A 17,696-nucleotide genomic window follows, 5' to 3' on the forward strand; every position below is an offset into this window, starting at 1 on the left:
AAATTAATTTTAATGAGTTTGGTTCTTCCCCTAATTAAAATTAAAAAGAATCGCATATGGTCACCCTATGTTGTGCTATTATACGCTGAAATGTGAGGTCAACATGTTTCTTGCCCTATTATCAGTTCGATGGCAATTCCTCAGGACCTAATAGAAAAACTACCTACACATTTTTTGGTGGTGGACACCCAACACATGTAGTGAAAAATGACCACCCTTACAGCACCCTAAAAAATGTGGGGGTACCTCTGGTGTCAATAAAGTTAATCAAGTGTAACCTGTAGAAAGAAAAGCAGTTAGAACAGTCAAAGAAATAACATTGTAATATCACTAAAAGCAGATCCATAGTACTGATTCAGCAAGTGACAGTGCATCACACGCGTGCAAGAAGCCCATGGGCTGTGACATGCTTGATGCAACCAACCATTCGTCAAAAGATCGAAATATGTTAAGGTGATGAATAAAATGTCATGATTGTCACAACAGGTAAGTACAAGGCAAGAGGAGACTAATGTAAAAAAATGGCACTATCAAACATCAGGACAGTCCTCACCTTAAATATTTTATGGGCTGGGCCATAACAGTACCGGTCGCTATCAACACTGATTTCTAGTGTCCTGATATATGAAAAAAAGATGTTAATTCAACTCGAAGAACATGAGGGAAAGCGCAAAAGTATGCGGTATCCTAGTCATGTCTAGAAACAGGAAATTAGGTAAACGTGGATGCCACCAAGAGTAATTAGATAAGGTGGGGTACAGAGATGGATTTACAAGATTTAATCCAGTTACGGTGAAAAGTGGAGTGGTTAAAATATGAAGTGTGCCACCTTTCCGATTATTCAAGCTACTATAAATACCCCAGCCAAGCTCAAAGCATGGAAACTATGTAGCGCGGCAAAAACAGCCGATGTTGCTAACTCATTAATGTCAAGAGAGGAAGGAAAAAGCGCTTACTCATCAGGATGAAGCGCCCGCCTAAACGTAGCGGTGAACTTCGTGAGATAAAGGGAGGCAGGAGCGTGGAGGCGTTTGAGAGAAACGCGGACTCATTACGCACGGTTCTTTAGTAGAGATAAAGAGTTGATCCTACCCCGGCGGCGCAACCGGTCCAAACGGTCTGGTAACTGGACTCGGGAGCCCACCAAAGATAAAGGTTGAAAGTCGGGGAGGGCGTGTTCTCAAGAGTGCCGATAACAATATGGATCGCTAGAACACACACAGTCCATCAGCGCCATCTTGGGGCAGTAGTCACATGACACCCTGGCGGTCACGTGATCGCATGATCGGCCAATCAGGGTTGTCCGATCTGCCGATCATGATCGTGAATGGGGAAGTAAACGAAGAATGTAAGAGGCCGGCTACGAGGCACCAGGGACACGTAAAGGTAAGCCCAAGGCCACAAGTACGGAGGTGTCCAAAAAAATAAATAAATACTTAGCACCTGCATGAGCAGTAGAGGTGCATGCGTAATTGAGGTGACAGAGTAAAGATCGTAAATGACCAAGATGAAGGCGCCACAGATGTGTGGGTCAGAGCTCGTATCAGGTAAACATTTCCACACAGGACATGATTGCCCACAGGGGATTATTTAATGTTTTGTACATGCCCTCATAGGTGCAATAATTGTGTTTTTAGTCATATCTTAGTTTATTCATTTGTTTGTATTTTTCGCATCTCTGTAATATGAAATGGAGACAGAACTTAGCTGATCTGAAGTTGCTGATCCCAAACAGGTGTTATAGCAGCGATACAATGGGTAGTAAGCTCTGCCAGGTATGGGGATGCTCCAGCAGTATGGTTAGAAGACTGTACCGACTGACCAATGTAATTCCAAGGTCCAATAGAAGAGAGAGATCCTAAATGGAAGTGAATCATTGAGTTGGGGACACTCACAAATAGAGGCAAGGGGGGTCAGATGATAGAGAGGTGTGCTGCCTGTGGATAGAAGCACCACTATAAGACTCGCCTAGGAAGAATTAGGCCAAAGTGTGTAAAGGGACGTGTTGATGTCCTTATTTGGAATCATCTAGATATATTTAATCAGAATAAACAATGAAAAAGAGAGACCTCAGGGGAGCACCAAATGGGGGGATTGAGAAAACTTCAGAACATCTTGTAGGTTTTTAATCGTTGATGTGTCTTTCATAAACTCATGAAAGGTGAGGGGAGGATAAACTCTCCCTGCTGTTAACTCCTGTCACTTTTGTTAAAATAATTCTAGTCATGTTGTGTGCTGTTTTTTTTAAATTTTATTTGGAGCTTTATATAGCGCTAGCCAGACCCGAAGGTATCGGAGAGCTTTACAACATTTGTCAAAGACAGTCGAGTATACAAAGAGTGGCACAGTAAACACAGTGTTCAAAGGTGGGTCATTGTTCGCTATAAGTCATGTAGCATTCAGATGCAGAGCAGTAGTGTTTGTGGTAAAAGTAAGGGGGAGTACTGTGCGGGTCAAGAGGAAGATGCTGTAAGGAGTTGTTCATTTCGTAGTGACTGGATCCTCGGATTGGTGGCGGAATATTATTGTAGGTCCGTTGTCACTTCGTGAGGGCTCGATTGAGGAAGAGCACTTTGAGCTGGCTTTTGATTTCTTTGAAGGAAGGGTTAGTCCTGATATGTATAGAGATGGCATTCCAAATTCTGGGTGAATTTCCAGAGAAGGACCGAGATAAGGTCTTTTGTTTGCGGGTTTTCGGGCAGATGAGTAGTAGAGTATTGGTGCTTCTGAGATTTCTTGTCTGTCCCGCTTTGTTGAGTTTGGTGGCTAGATAAGTGGGTTTACCAGTGTGCAGAGCTTTGTGGGTGAGACAGGCAGTTCTGAAATTAGCCCGCATTTCTATTGGGAGACACTTAAGCTCTTTTAGAGTGGGGGAGATGTGTTCATATTTCTTTACTCCCGTCACCATTCTGGCTGCTGCATTTAGGGTTGATCTAAGAGGAGCAAGGTGTAGTTTAGCCATGCCTGTGAGGGTGGCGATCCCGTAGTCTAATCTGGAAAGCACGAGGGATTGCGTGACTTGCTTAAGGTCATTTGGGGGGATGAATGGTTTGATTTTGTTTAGTAGTTTTAAGTTGAAGAAGGCACATCTTGCGTGCGGTGTTCTTGATGTGTTTGATCATGTCAAGGTTGGGGTCTAGAGTGATACTCAATGACTTCATGGACGCTGCCAGGATGAGAGTGCAGTCGAGAGCATCAATAGACTTTATCCATTCCATGATTCAGGGGGTCTGTTGTTTGTTGGCTATGAGGAGGATTTCAGTAGGGGGCTGTGTCAATATTAATAAACATATCAATGACAGAACTGTAAACAATAGAACAGTCTACTGTAAAGGAGGGGTGGGGGGGTGAAAAAGGTGTCTGGCATAATTCAATAATTTGTTTATTTTTGAGTGCTGACACGTTACAAAAAAGTGTGATTCTGTATGTATAGTCTTATTTAATGGAAATGATCTTGATTGATGGCATCAGTGCATAGCATACTTCAGAGAAATTTCATCAGGGCATGAAACGTTATGACTTAGTGTATGTGTCTTAGTATAGCCACTGTACCTAGTAAATGTAGGTATCCCATGGGTCACCTAACGTGCCAATAAAACATGAAAGAAAAAGAAACCAACATAATTGTGTTGATACACCTTCAAATATCACATAGTTGACAGGTCAAAAAAGCACTTGCAAGTCCATTGCGCCAATGTTGCGACACTTTTTTTGATGCACAATGGCGCAATGGGCTTGCCCATATTTACAAGGACATGCAAAGTCACCCTGCGTGACATTTCATGGCCTTTTAAAAATGGGCCCCCTTCATGTATAACTCTGCATGGAAGTGGCGTTCTATCGGTGTTTCTGTGGGTGTTTCCAAGCAACATCTATGGAACTTGACGCATTCCCAGATTTACAACATTTTGTAAAACTGGGAATGCGTCAGAATGATACACCTCCCCAGGGAAGGCATAGGAATCGCGCAACATGGAGAAATACTTTTATTATTCCTTGTTTTTTCCTTTTTCTATGTGTGCTGCCATAGAAAGTGGAAAATGCCATTAATTAGTGTTTTTGTATAGGAAGGAACACCTTACTGCACAAAAACAATCATCCCAGCAGTGCAGGCAACCTTTCAAAATTACACAAGAGTGGCTGCACAGCCAATTGTGTGCCAGAGCAGGGGAAACTTCAGGAGTGTGTCATATTGTTGTTAATATGACGCTTCCCTGTGCTTCGAAAACGATGCAGCACGGCACAGCTAAATAGCTGCATCCTTTTCTTGTAGATGAGGCCCTCGATGTTGAAATATCTAAATCTTTCAGTGAATATAAATAGAAGTCCTCTAAAATATATTTTGAGCACCTAGCAAACATGATATGTTAAGATAAATGTCTATTTGCCAGGTTTAATAAGAAACCATCTTATGTGAGGAAACTACTAGCATCACAGGGTACAATAAAAACCAAATCGATTTTGCATGTTTTTTTTTAAAAATGTATTGTAATACCTAAACCATGGATATGTGTTTCTCAAGTGTTTAAAGTCAATATTTATAATAATGTAAACATGAAATAGTAATCACCACAAAGTTAAAAGACAAATTACTTTGAATGTAAATTATAATAAACAAAATTATTTCTTATGAACATACACCTAGAAAAGGTTGGTGGAGAAGGTTGGTGTAAGTTCTTAGAAACAACTATTTAACAGGATTGTGTCTCACATACAACAAATAGCAGAAAAATGAGTACATTGCAAAGAGAGTTTTGTCAGACCAAAGATGGTATGATACTTTCAGTGCTCAAGAAATGTGTACTCTCTGCACCCAAGCCCGCTTGATTTCAGAGACCGAGTTCGATGCTAAAATGCTTGGGCAATAAAAGACACAAAATGTACGTGAATTCAATGGTGTAGTGATGTATCATATGCAACAAATGAAACAGACAAGGAACTATCACTTTTCGCCACTAGGATCACGACACATTGCATGAGACAAAAGTTTTTATATCAAGCATGTCATAATAGTAACTTAAATATTGTTATACGCACACTGATTAGTGCCCAATTGGGGTGGGTGGAATGTTTCATTCTTCCTGGGGAATTGGAGAAATTTGGTCGCTCAGTTCCAGCAAAATTCTGCCAATTCTCATTTTTTTACGAATTTTACACCTGCAAGGCTCCAGTAAATGTGAGCTGTCAAGTGCGAGCGAGATTTGGCGTCCCCTAATGTGATTTTCTAGCTTGGGTGGTCACAGGCGGTCGCGAGCTGTAGTGGTCAGAGGGCTGCTGCTCAAGTAGATTTGCTGCAGCTCAGGTAGATTTTCTACTCGAGTTGCAGAAAAATCAACTCGAATAACTGTGTGCTCTTGTGCAGTGCATGGTGCAGTTCGCTCTGATTTTTCAGCACAGCCCACACTGCTGGAGCTACATTACAGCACAAGCAGCATGAGCCACATATTTTACACCTATTGGCCGAAGTCTGCTAAATCTCGCAGAGTTTGTATGTAACTCTGCAGAATTCAACAGAGTGAAACACTGGAGTTCCGCCCACCTCTAGTGTGCCAAAGTGAAACCTATTGGAAGACTGAAACTGAGCACATTTGAGCAGAAATACATCTGTTGTCACTCTATCGATTCAAAGTGCTGATTTATGAAGAAGAAAACCAGATGTATGTGTGCCATAAATCTGAAAAAGTCCTCAACTTACTCTTGCTCTTATGTTTTGCAATTGAAAAAAATGCTGTGTAATTGTCTGCAATGCCTCGAAAATGATCCTACCAAAAAGTATTTCTTATGCATGCCTGTGTAAGTAGCACCATTGCAAAATCATACAACAAACAATAAGTCAACATAAATTGCACTGGACAAAGGAACACAACAATTAAATATCACACCGGGCACCCGAAATGTTCTGGTTGTTGCCATCATCTGGGGGCCAGAGTCGGACCCAACACACATGATATATATTCCTTCCATGAATACATGATAATCAGATCCAAGGTTACAAATGCAGCAACGCAAAGAATCGTAGTCATGCATGAACATGTGTCACATAATAAAAATGTCCACTAACGTATACTTCATAGCTAAGAAACACAGGAATGCGTAGTTCATGCCATGAACTACTTTGCACTGGCACTAACAAAGCAGGCATGCACATCTATGCATTTGTAAATAGGATATGCAGTAAAACGTTATTGAAAGTCCTCGTATGGAAGATCTTTCCATATATGCACTCACTATTTATGAGAAATGCTTTTTGGGGGGGAGTATGTGTTGGGAGGGGATAGTTGCTGTTGTCTGGACAATGTGACAAACCCCAAGCTCTTGGCTTTAAGGACTTTTACAAAAGGCTTTGCAATACATATATGTTTTTTTTAGCCAGTTAAAAGTATTCATTAAAGATAATCAAGTGTAAAGGAATAGCAATCAACTTCATTTTCACAGAGTGAGTGATAAAAGAGGTGTGTTGTGGAAAAATATTTTAGGGGCCAGAAACATGTTTCCTCGTTTTTATCTTTTTCAATTGTATGTTTTTATTTTTCAATCACTGTCATTGATTTAGGTATCTGTTTTTTGGCAATACCATCTGCTTATTTTAAAACCTAAAACATTCATATGCTACATCTCATTGCCTTTCCTGGTTATGTTTATTGCGGGGTAAGATGTAACTTAACATAGTTTACAAATACCTTAAGTTACATCACTTTTATAAATCATCCCCTAAATTCCAAAGCATCACTGATCACTGCTACATTCAACAGCATCACTGAGTCCTTTTGTGCCTGTTTTTTAAGAAACAACTCAACAACTTTCTTTTCAAGTGAGGACTTTCTCAAAATTTTAGAGTGGCTTCTAGTTTGGTCTAGAATGGTCCAGGTAAGTAAGTGTGTCCATGTTTTTTATTCTCAAAATAAGTTACAAGATTGCTAGATGACTTGAAATGTTTTAAAGCCCTAGAATGTACCTGCATATCTTTGCATAATCATGCTAGTTTTGGAGAACTTGCTTGGGCACATAATGCAAGATATCTCTTTAGCAGAATTACAATGTGTATGGTGTTCCTGCATTTATATCTTATTGTATTTCAACAAAATGTCTTTGCTCATATATGTGGTAGGAAACATACTACAGGCCTCACATGAAAAGAATCCAGTCATTGGAGTCTGATAAAGTATATTGACAATAGGTATGGCATTTGCTTGAGTCTTGTATGTACCCGTCTATTAAAAATCCATCAAAAAACAAGCCTTCCTTGCCTTATACCAGACCAAGAGATACCCTAGGGATGTTCCATTGAGAAGAACTCTTTTTCATTTGTGGCAAGGGATTTCACTGTGTGTAGTTCACCTAAACGATGATATCTGACTGCAGGCCAAACTTTATTACCACCTACTTGTACGCCCTTTGCGATGAGGGCAACCTAGGGTACAATGTATTCACCACTTGCCACCCATAACAGAAGGATACATTGGCTGGGCAGCATTTAGCATTGCCACCATTGCATTGCAGCCAAAACATGCTACAGCATGACCAAGGAGATCAAAAGGTCTCTATTGCCCCATAACATGCATACAAGGGTCATTATGGCTGTCCATGGAATGTGGTCTCAAGTCTGTCAATGAACTCACAAACCCTACACTCCCACTTGACATTCCTTCTATACGGCGACAATCTCTCTTAACCCATTCCTGTTTTCGCTACGCTACTATTATCTTTCACCCCTGACATCTTCCCGAGTTGTCATAGAGTAGGCTGCACCTGCTGCTCTGGCAGACTGCTTGGAGCCTGACATAGGTAAACGTTTCAATGAACCCATGAAAGGCATGAGGTATGCTTTGAAACAATCCCTGAGGGGGATGTGGAAAATAAGCCATTGTCATAGTTTGAAGTGTGTATATAAAATAGGATTTATTTGTTGTGTACTTCGATCCAGTAGCCTCATCTGTGGCCTTCCCTCACTTATTTTAGGAGGGTTGAATAGACAATCCCATATGTAACATGGTAAACGATGGTCTGAACTTTTAACTCCTGTCTGTGCTCATGTGGAAATACAAATAAAGTGGACCATACACACTCTTTAATATTCTGGCATGCTGTACATGTCAGTATCCAAACCCATCCTCAGATCTGATCAGACAATTTCATCATATCCCTACATCTCTTGAACATGTTCTATAGCCTGTGACAGTGTCTAATTAGAATATTGGAGCAAAAGCCCATGCCTACCCGGCAGCTTAATGACCTTGAGGAAGCAGAATTTCATCAACAAAGAAGCAGGCTCAATACTGGCTCTCAACAAATTATCCAAAGGCTTTAATCAGTCAAACTACAACAAAATCACAACTATGATGAACAAGCCGACACCAGACAAGTAATTAAACTCAAACAGGAGCACAAAGCTGTAAACCAATCTTTTAGCTGTGATCGGGCAAAACTGAAAAGGGAATTCGGAAATATGGAACACCAGTGGTGTAAATTACTATGTGTAACTGACAAAACATTAAAAAAAAAAAAGGAAAAGAATATTAGATTTGAGGACATTTCATAGTGGAGCAAACACAGACATATATATATACTTGAGGTGCCCCCTCCTGCTCAGTCTTACCTCCACATAGCACCCTCAAATGCAGCGCTGTGTAATTAGACACTGCAGTGCAGACGCTTGAATGTCCTTTGGAGGAACAAAACGTGGCACAATGTCCACATACCGGAAAATGTTATTAGAAAAACATGTTTGGACTAAAACATAATTTGTCTTATCAAACGTGATATTGGATTAGCAATAAAAAAAAATATTTTCAGCTCAATTCTAAAACCTTACAGTCATCAATTTACTTAATCCTTTACCCTGACCCACTTCATTCATACATGATCACCTTAAAGTCTGTATTCAATTTGAAGACAACCAGGTTATCCTCTACAATCAGTACATTCAATCTACAGCTGAAACACTGTCCTAAAACTCTCTTCAATCTATGCTTCTCTTCCCTTGACACCAACATGATCAACATTATAAACCTCTATCTTATGATTGGAATAGTCCCTGGAAATATTTTTAACTTTTTTTAAAACAGTCTTCTAGACTTTTTAGTCCCTGATGAATTAAAGCATGCAATCATCTCCACACTCCTAAAAAATTATATGGAAAACCTGCTCCTTCTGTCCTACCACGGAATTCCAATCTACCATATAAAAGCAAAATTCTGGAAGGGTGAGTTCATGGAGTAACTACAAGAATAAGTGTCTTGACAAATGCTAACCTGTAATCCTACCTCTAAGGGGGCTAGATACTGCATCGCTTTTGTTTACCTGACCCTCTAGGCCAAGGTCTGCTTCTACCACCTCCCAGAAAGTCAAAAATCTAGGTATCCTTTTCGACTGAAACCTCTCATTCATCCAACAAATCAATGTAGTGTTTAAAGATGTCAAAACACAACTTTATGTAATCTGGAAATTGTCACACTCCTGCAAACCACTCACTGGATTGATCTGCAAATGTGCTGTCATAGGATACATAGAGCTCCCAGAAGATTATAAGCTCAAATTCAAGATGTTTTTTATTAGCCAAAAGGCCCACTCGAACTGCATACTTACATAACCAGGCCCCTTGTTGTATCCACACCACAAAATTACAATTACTATCCTTGCATTTGATCCTTCAGTATGCCTTCACTTGACAGAAACACAGCAGATTATTTCTGGGAGTGCATAGTCTAAAACTTGGAAAGGCTCTGTAGTCCAGACTCCATGAAATATAGTAACTTCCAATTCAGGAAGCTGAACTTCTGAAGATGACAGTTGCCTGAAGAGTTTTCCTTGGGCCACTGACTTAACAAAGCTCCATGGAGGTTTTCTCCTCACCCTACTCACTGGAATCCAATGGCCTGTAATTATTTTGATAGCAATTGTTGTTTTATATTTCTATTTTCTATTTCATATTTCACAACATTCATAAGATAACAGACATCATGGAGGGGAGTAGCTAGCAGGGCCAAGATGGAGGACGCATCCTAGGGAAGCTCCGCAATGCTGCCCCTTATCCGGCATTAATCCTGGCTACCATCACACATCTGAAGTGCCAGGGGTGCCTGCTTTAATGCCAAAGCCACCCTGCAGCTGCTGAAGTTTCTGCCATGCTGTTTGATAGTGGTGAGTGACATATTTCCAGGCCCCCCATCGAGGCCTGCTGCCACGCAGTCACCGACTGGAGATGGCCGCCTGGGTCGGGCGGACATAGTGACAGAGATGCTGTTCCTAGCTCCCTGCCTGACTGCGGAGGAGGCTGATGGCTCGGCTGGGGCTGGTGTGCTGTAAGTGAAAGGCACCACGTACTATACCCCCGCCCATTGGTGTGCCCGGAATGCCCACAGTGAACTCCGCTTGCTCTAACTGACAAGGCATCCTGGAGGGGAAGTGGGACCTGTGGCGCTGTCACACCACTGGCCTACTTTCCTCCCTGCATCTCTTCTACAGAGAAACCCAGATTTCTGCGGCTGCTGTGGATTCTGTTTGGAGTTGGTCATGCCAAGTGAGGGCAGGGCAGCCCTGAGCACAGATGCAGCCTCCGCAGCTCTGGCAGGGACCCATGTGGATCTGCTGGAGCCTGCCTAATCTGTTACGCCCCTCAACAGCCTTCCCGGATGGAATGGGCACTGGCTCTTCCTGGCTGCCCTTCCTGCCCTATGCCTGACTGCCAGAAAGCACAGAGGATATTGGAAAGATGCTTGATCCCTGTGAGAACTACCCACCGACCCGTGAGCAGATGTTTCTACCACCACCACACTCGGGCCATGTGGTGGAATCAATACCTGCTGTCCCTGCCAGCCTGGCCCTCTCCAGCTACTCCCGCTGACACCTCTCTCCTGCCACCATCTGAGACCCAGGGACTGAATTTGGTCTAGAGCCTGCCACCTTGTGCCTACAAGATTCACATGCCTCTTTGGGGAGGGTGGCCACCTGGACACCCAAAGATGTCTCCGCTGTCTATGGGCACGGTACATGTGACCTGCAGGGGTTGTCACCTGCGCCTCGGGACTACTTCATTGATCCCCTCAGGTGACCTATGCTGCCCTGTGCCTTCCCAATACTCACAATCTGGGCCCGCACTCCACTAGTTTTCTTGAGTGGCAAATTCTATTTGAACCCTACCTCCTTGCTCAGATGAGTGGGGACCCCCGTGCTAGTGGAACAGAGTGGCATCTTGCACCCTGAACGTGGCACCAGAGACCCTTCTTGGACTGCCACTAATCTCCTTCTACCTGAAGTGCTGGGCCTAGCACACTGGGGGATGCAGCCTCCATTTCCTCCTCTTGTCAACCTGGGAGCCACTATTCCGCCACCCATGGCCAGTGGTGCACAGGGATCTACCACATAATCTCTGCTACCTGCCTGCATTGCAGATCTCAACACAGAAGGACCGCATAACAGTGGAGACAGAGCACCATTGGGTTGCTCATGCTGTGACACTCCTGTGCACCTGTAGTTGTCAGTAAGCTGGCTTAGGATGACGCGCTGCAGAGATGCGACCAACTCACTCAGCAGACTCTCACTCAAATCCCTGGATCATTGCTCCACAGATACAACTGCTCAGGACGCTGAGGCTGGTCATGCTGCAGTGCTACCAACCCATCTGGCACACGCAAGCAGGCCCCAGGCTGTGCAGCTCTCCCCACGACTTTTGACAGACAAGCCTTTCAGCTGTTTCCCGGGGTTGCTCATGCTGCAGTACCCCATTGCATGCTAAGTCGCAGGCAAGCGGACCCTGACTGGTGGTGGTACCACCCACACCTTAAGCACATGGGTAGAAAAAGCAGATGAACCCTCTTAGCATGAACTCCAGCCCCTAATCGACATGATGTACCAAATACCACACCATACACCACACTGCCAGAGACCCCTCAGTGGATTAGGTGGTGTGCCCCTTGTGTGCGACACCCAACCTGGAACCCTCCTGATGCTCAACACAAGTCAATTGGCAATGGATCGCCTATGCTAAGAAGCCCAGCCTGCGATGCAGCGGCATCCGCCAGTCATGGAGCACCAAACTGGGGAGCCCAAGGCGATGGGCCCACTCGACTAAGCTGAGTCCCTTGCCACTAAACTGGATACGGTGCTACATGCCATGGAGAAGATCAGAGCCACCCTCAACCAAATTCACACATCGCTCTAAAGCAGAACTAATAACGTAACAACAGACTTTACCCTGCTACATGCGGATCACCGCAGGCTGGCAGACAAAGTAAATGGTATTGAGCATACATTGGCTGAACTTAAACCGGCAACACTCAAAGTGGCCTCCCTGGTGCAGCCCTTGATGGATCGGGTGTACACCCTTGAATGCAGAGCAGAGGACGCAGAAGGCCCCTCTAGAAGGAACAACATACACATGGTGTGTCTTCCAGAAAGAGTGGAAGGCATAGGCGCAGTGACCTAGGCTGGATCCTGGATCCATACCCTGCTCCCCGATGCAGTGCTCTCTCTCCTTTTCTATTGAGCAAGACCACCGGGTGCCAGCTTGCCTCCCTCCACCAGGTACTAACCCCAGCCTGTTTCTATTCTGCCTGCTTAACTACAGAGACTGCTACTCCATCCTGCGCGAGTAAGCTTCAGGAGATAAAAGTGGTCAATGCCACCGTTATGCATTTTACGGACTATACCATGGCGGGTCAGCATCAAAGGAGCTCTTTTCATGCAGTCAAGTGGCACCCCAGCAAACTAGACACACAATAGTATCTTTTGTTCCGTGCCCATTTCCACATGCTGGCAGATGGGGCCACACATTTCTTTGATTAAGCAGAGGAATTCTGGGACTGGATAGAGTCCACTCGGCTTACGACTTCTCCCCCCCACCCAGCACAGAGGGTGACCAAGGGACACTATGGGCAGCCATCATCGAAGGCGCTGCAGACTGGAACGACACCCTTGATAACCTGGCTCTGCGCAAAACCTGGAGTAGGTAATCCAGGAGAGGCATCAGGCCTTGCGGGTGGTATCCACAATTTGACACCACGCTCTGATCCCAGACAATGATGTGTCCGCCGTTAAATCCTTCAGTGACGATAGCTCCTCCACCACCTGGCCTTTCAGGACAGATTCAATAGCACCACCAGATGTGACTCCCCAAACAGCTATAAACAAATATGAACCATTGAAAATTGACACCAGCCTCAATCAATCTGTTTTAACCTTATCTCATAACTGTTCTGTGTTGCTTATGTATGCACTAATTTCTCTTCCTTTTCATCTGACAATGGCCTGGCCTTCAGAGGTGCCACATCTCTTCTAGCATGCAGGTATTCTCTAAACTATGCTGCACTGCTGTCACATATGTATGCACCACGACAGTTGGTATCCCCATATCCTGTCACGTGGGGGCACTCTAACCTTGGCTTTTGCACTGTTTCCCAAAGCTTCCTTTAGCTAGCCTCCAAGGCCATTACTTGCCACTCATGGTTTTGCTGTTTGGATGGATACCCATTGTTCCTCCGCTCTGATAATGTTGCATGTTCTGTTTTCCCTTTTTTCCCCAGTTATGAATGATTGCCCAGGTCGGACCTATTCCCCAATGCGCTCCCCCCACCAACACCGTTGCTCCCCACATGGACCCATGCCTCACGCTAGTTACCCACAGGCAGCACCCTGGCCCATTTCCTGCATGACCCACATTAGTTGTATCAACCGGAATGTGAGGGGCATGCACGTGCCACTATGCCTTCCTGCAGGAGACAAACTTGACACAGGTTGAGGCCCGGAAACTCCAGCAACGGAGGCATGGACAAGTATTTACCACTGATTACTCATGCTATGCCAGAGGTGTATTGGTCTGGGTGAAGCCAGGGGTTCAATTTGTAGCAGAAAAGATCAAGATTGACGCCGATGACCGGTATGTGTTCAAACATGGACGACTAGATGGCTGCCGACTCTTGCTAGGGTCAATATATGCTCCTAACACTCATCAGGCCTCGTTTTGCACGAAATATCCAATGTCCTGTTGGAGTGGGATGCCAAAGCTTCTGGGAGTGGACTTTAACTCTGTTCGAGGCACAAACCTGGATTGCTCCTTTCCTCCCCTATCACGCACGTTAGCCACATCTAACGCCCAGACACTGAGCAAATGGCTCCTGCACTGGCAACTTGTAGATATATGGCGCACCAGCAACCCTAACACGTTTTGGTACTCCTTTTACTCCTTACCACACTTGCTGCATGTTAGACTTGACAGGATAGTGGGGTCAATTAGTCTCCTCCCAACTATCCAGCAAACAGATTATCTAGGGGTCACATATTGGAACCACAACCCTCAATTCCTTCTATTTGCCTGGGACAATAGCATAGCAGCCAGACCTAGTTGGTGCCTACAACCCAAGGCAATAGAAGACCCTCTATTCCATGCATCTCTAGACACCGCCACAGCGGACTATTTTTAGTTTAATAACAACACTGCCACTAACAGGTTGACAGAGTGGGATGCCTTTTTTATTTAACCTTCAGAGGGCACTGATTGGGGCTGAACTGGAATCTTCACAAGCAATTAAATGGTGACTACACAACTCAAACGCATGCTCCTGAGACTCGAGACATGCTCGGTGACTGACCCGACGTGTATCCGCGGGCTGGTGGAGACATGGCGTGAACACGTCTCACTGCTGGAATGGTTGTGAGGTCTAAACTACACTGCACATCCTGCACCCATGCAACAGCAGATCATGCTGGGTGGTTCCTGGCATGGCTGATATGTCAGGATCAGTCCAGGCACCCTATTTGTTCTCTAGGATCCTCCACAGGGCATCTTCCACACACTCAGCACAAAATACACACAGAACTGGCGTGGCACTGAGCCTCGCTCTACTAGTCGGTCACGCTGGCCAATCCAGATCACCTTGAGGGATTCTTCTCTACGGTCTATCTGTCCACCATCATGCCTGATCAGCATGCAGAACTGGATGAGCCATAGCACTCTCCAAAATTTGTGAACCCATTAGGGCCCTAGCAACAAGCAACTTTCCAGGGCTGGATGGCCTAGCAGCTGATTACAACAAAGCCTATGCCCCTGTCGTGGATACTCAACTGCTCGTCCTCTACAAAGCATCCCTCTTGGCCTCCTCCCTTCCTGCATCATTATGGGAGGCCCTACTGATCTCCCTACCTAAACCTGACCGGGACAATACAGCCATGGGTTCCTATCGACCCTTGGTGTTACTCAATACTGACTACAAAATCTTATCCAGAATCCTAGCGGAACATCTGGCACCCTTGGTCCCATCTCTGGTCCATTTTGATCAGAACTGGTTTGTACCTGCCCACAGGACCTCACTCAACTTGTGTTGCTTCCTCCCGGTCTCCAAATACTCTGCGCAACGAAGGCCCCACACTGGTTGTCTGTTCCTAGACCTCGAGAAGGCCTTCAATTCACTGGAGTTGGACTTTCTGTTTAGCACTTTGCCCTGTTTAGGCATGGGGGCTCACTTCCTCTGCTAGATCAAACTGCTTTATACAGTACAGGTGGCCAGAATCAAAACAGACTCTTTATTTCAGACCCTATCCAATAGGCAGGGGCACCCACCAAGGATGCCCACTATTTCCACTACTTTTCTCCTTTGCTATTGAACCAGTTACCACAGCTATCCAGGTGCATAGCGCAGACTTTGGCATCCCACTAGGCGATGGAACCCACACAATCTCTCTCTATGCTGAAGATCTTCTCCTATCCGAAACATGCGATCGGTGCCTGCTGCACTAGTCCGGATGCTCAACAACATTGCCGTCCTTTCTGGACTGTGGGTTAACTAGGCCAAATCATGCTTGATTCCATTTAACCCTTCATATCCTGACCCCATAATTGTCCTTAATGGTGTTCCAGTGGTGTGGCAAACCAACACATTTTGATATCTAGGGGTCAGGGTGAACCATCAGCCCACGGATCTGTTAGAGGGAAATCTCATGAAAACGATAACTGGCATCAGATCCTAGATTTTGTTCTGGTGCACGCTCCCACTGTCTGGCATGGGCCACATAGCTCCATTTAAAATGGTGGTCCTATCCCCCTACTATTCATTTTTACTAACCTGCCCTGATAAATTCCGCCTCCCTTCTTCTGCTTATTCGAGGGAACTATGCGGAAGTTCATTTAGAACAAATCTCGTTGTAGGGTTGCACTCTCTAAACTGTAACTACCCACTGATCACGGTGGGCTTGCTGTACCAAATTTGGAACAATACTACCTTGCATCACAGCTCAAGTGGGTGGCCAGATGGGTAGCAGGGTTGCAGCTCCCAGCCATGGCCATTCTGTTGATGGAGCGGGTAGTACAAAATTGTGTATACCTCCCCCATTCTGCATGAAAATACTAATTGAATAATCTATTAATTATAATTACTAAAATGAGTTTGCATGAATATTAAACCAACATTACTAATGTCCAAATTACACGTGGGATTGCATATTGCATGGCTAAATAACCTTTATGACTAAAATCCGTATGCATACTAACAGTACTATATGTAATAAATAGAATATTACATGATATATGTTGCTTTTATGATGTCTTTGTAATGTTGCTCAAGAGAAGGACCAAAAGGGTGAATATAAATGCTTTAAATGTTGCTATACGCTAGAAAAATACAAACACATAGAGGGATTATTAAGGGGTTAACGTTAGATTTATTATTTCTATGCATTAATTACTCTTTTGTGTTTGTTTCGCTTAAGTTGGCGTTTGGGCCTAAATTCCAAAATGGCCGCGGACGCGACACGACAAAGTTGCCACTGTCCCACGAGGCATGGAGTGAAGTGCGCAGAAGCGACAAAGTCTTCCAGACCTCGTCATGAACCCTGATCTCTGGGTATCGAAGCAAGTACACTGTGGGATGACGGCCAAGACGAAAGACAATAGACTTTCACAGAAAACCAGAACGGACCGACATTAAATGAACTTGTGACATCACCCCTTGAACTGTACCAAAATACTAAAAAGATTCCATCAGACGATCTCAACCAACCAATCACAACTGTATTAAAATAACAAAATGTATATTCTTGCTCTGATTTTATTATAAAAATACGCGGTAGAATAGAGAGGGTCTCAAACGTTCTTTCCGATGACCACTACGACGACGGTGACGCTAAGCGAACTCTACTACTTAGGGTGACTGCTGCGTTTTCCTGAATCCTAGATGGTCCGGACGCTGCCCAATTAACTGATGACTGCAAAATGTTCCTAATTCTATGGGCACTGACAGATGCTTGCACGTCTCTGGTCTTTACCGATCCTTTGAGACTGTAGCGTGCTCAGCAAAGAACTTTGAACTTTTAGACGAATGACGTTTGAGTATGTAGACCCAATGACTTAGAGGACTTCAGATAGCCAGATTAGGTAAATATGATGTACTGCGATTTACTTGAAATTTGATATAAACTTTCCAAATGCAAATCTAACTTTTCAAGAAATGTTAGATAAACAGATATTGATTAACAAGAAATGAGTTTGTGGTTTATTAAGAAGGGTAAGATCTACATCTTGAAATGTGTTTTAGCTGGTTCTAAATCACCATCAACCAATCCAACTATTTGGTCTATTGACCACGTGGGAGGTGTGCCTTGATGTTTAGGATTGAGATCTGTAGGTGGAAGGGCTATTGATGTATATTTTGTAAATTAACTTTTCTTTCCCTATAGGTTATAATGTGTTCCCCTCACATGTCGAGCGC

The 17,696-nt window shown here is 44.2% G+C and overlaps 1 long non-coding RNA gene across 1 annotated transcript; it reads left to right on the forward strand.

The window, feature by feature from the left end:
* The first annotated feature begins 1,348 nt into the window (after positions 1-1,348).
* LOC146796280 (uncharacterized) lies at positions 1,349-17,468 on the forward strand. Its single transcript, XR_014969914.1, has 2 exons — positions 1,349-1,386; positions 16,699-17,468. It is a non-coding gene; the product is annotated as an uncharacterized LOC146796280 (long non-coding RNA).
* Positions 17,469-17,696: the final 228 nt, after the last annotated feature.

This window comes from Triturus cristatus, chromosome 10 (genome assembly GCF_964204655.1).
Source record: "Triturus cristatus chromosome 10, aTriCri1.1, whole genome shotgun sequence".
NCBI classification, from domain to species: domain Eukaryota; kingdom Metazoa; phylum Chordata; class Amphibia; order Caudata; family Salamandridae; genus Triturus; species Triturus cristatus.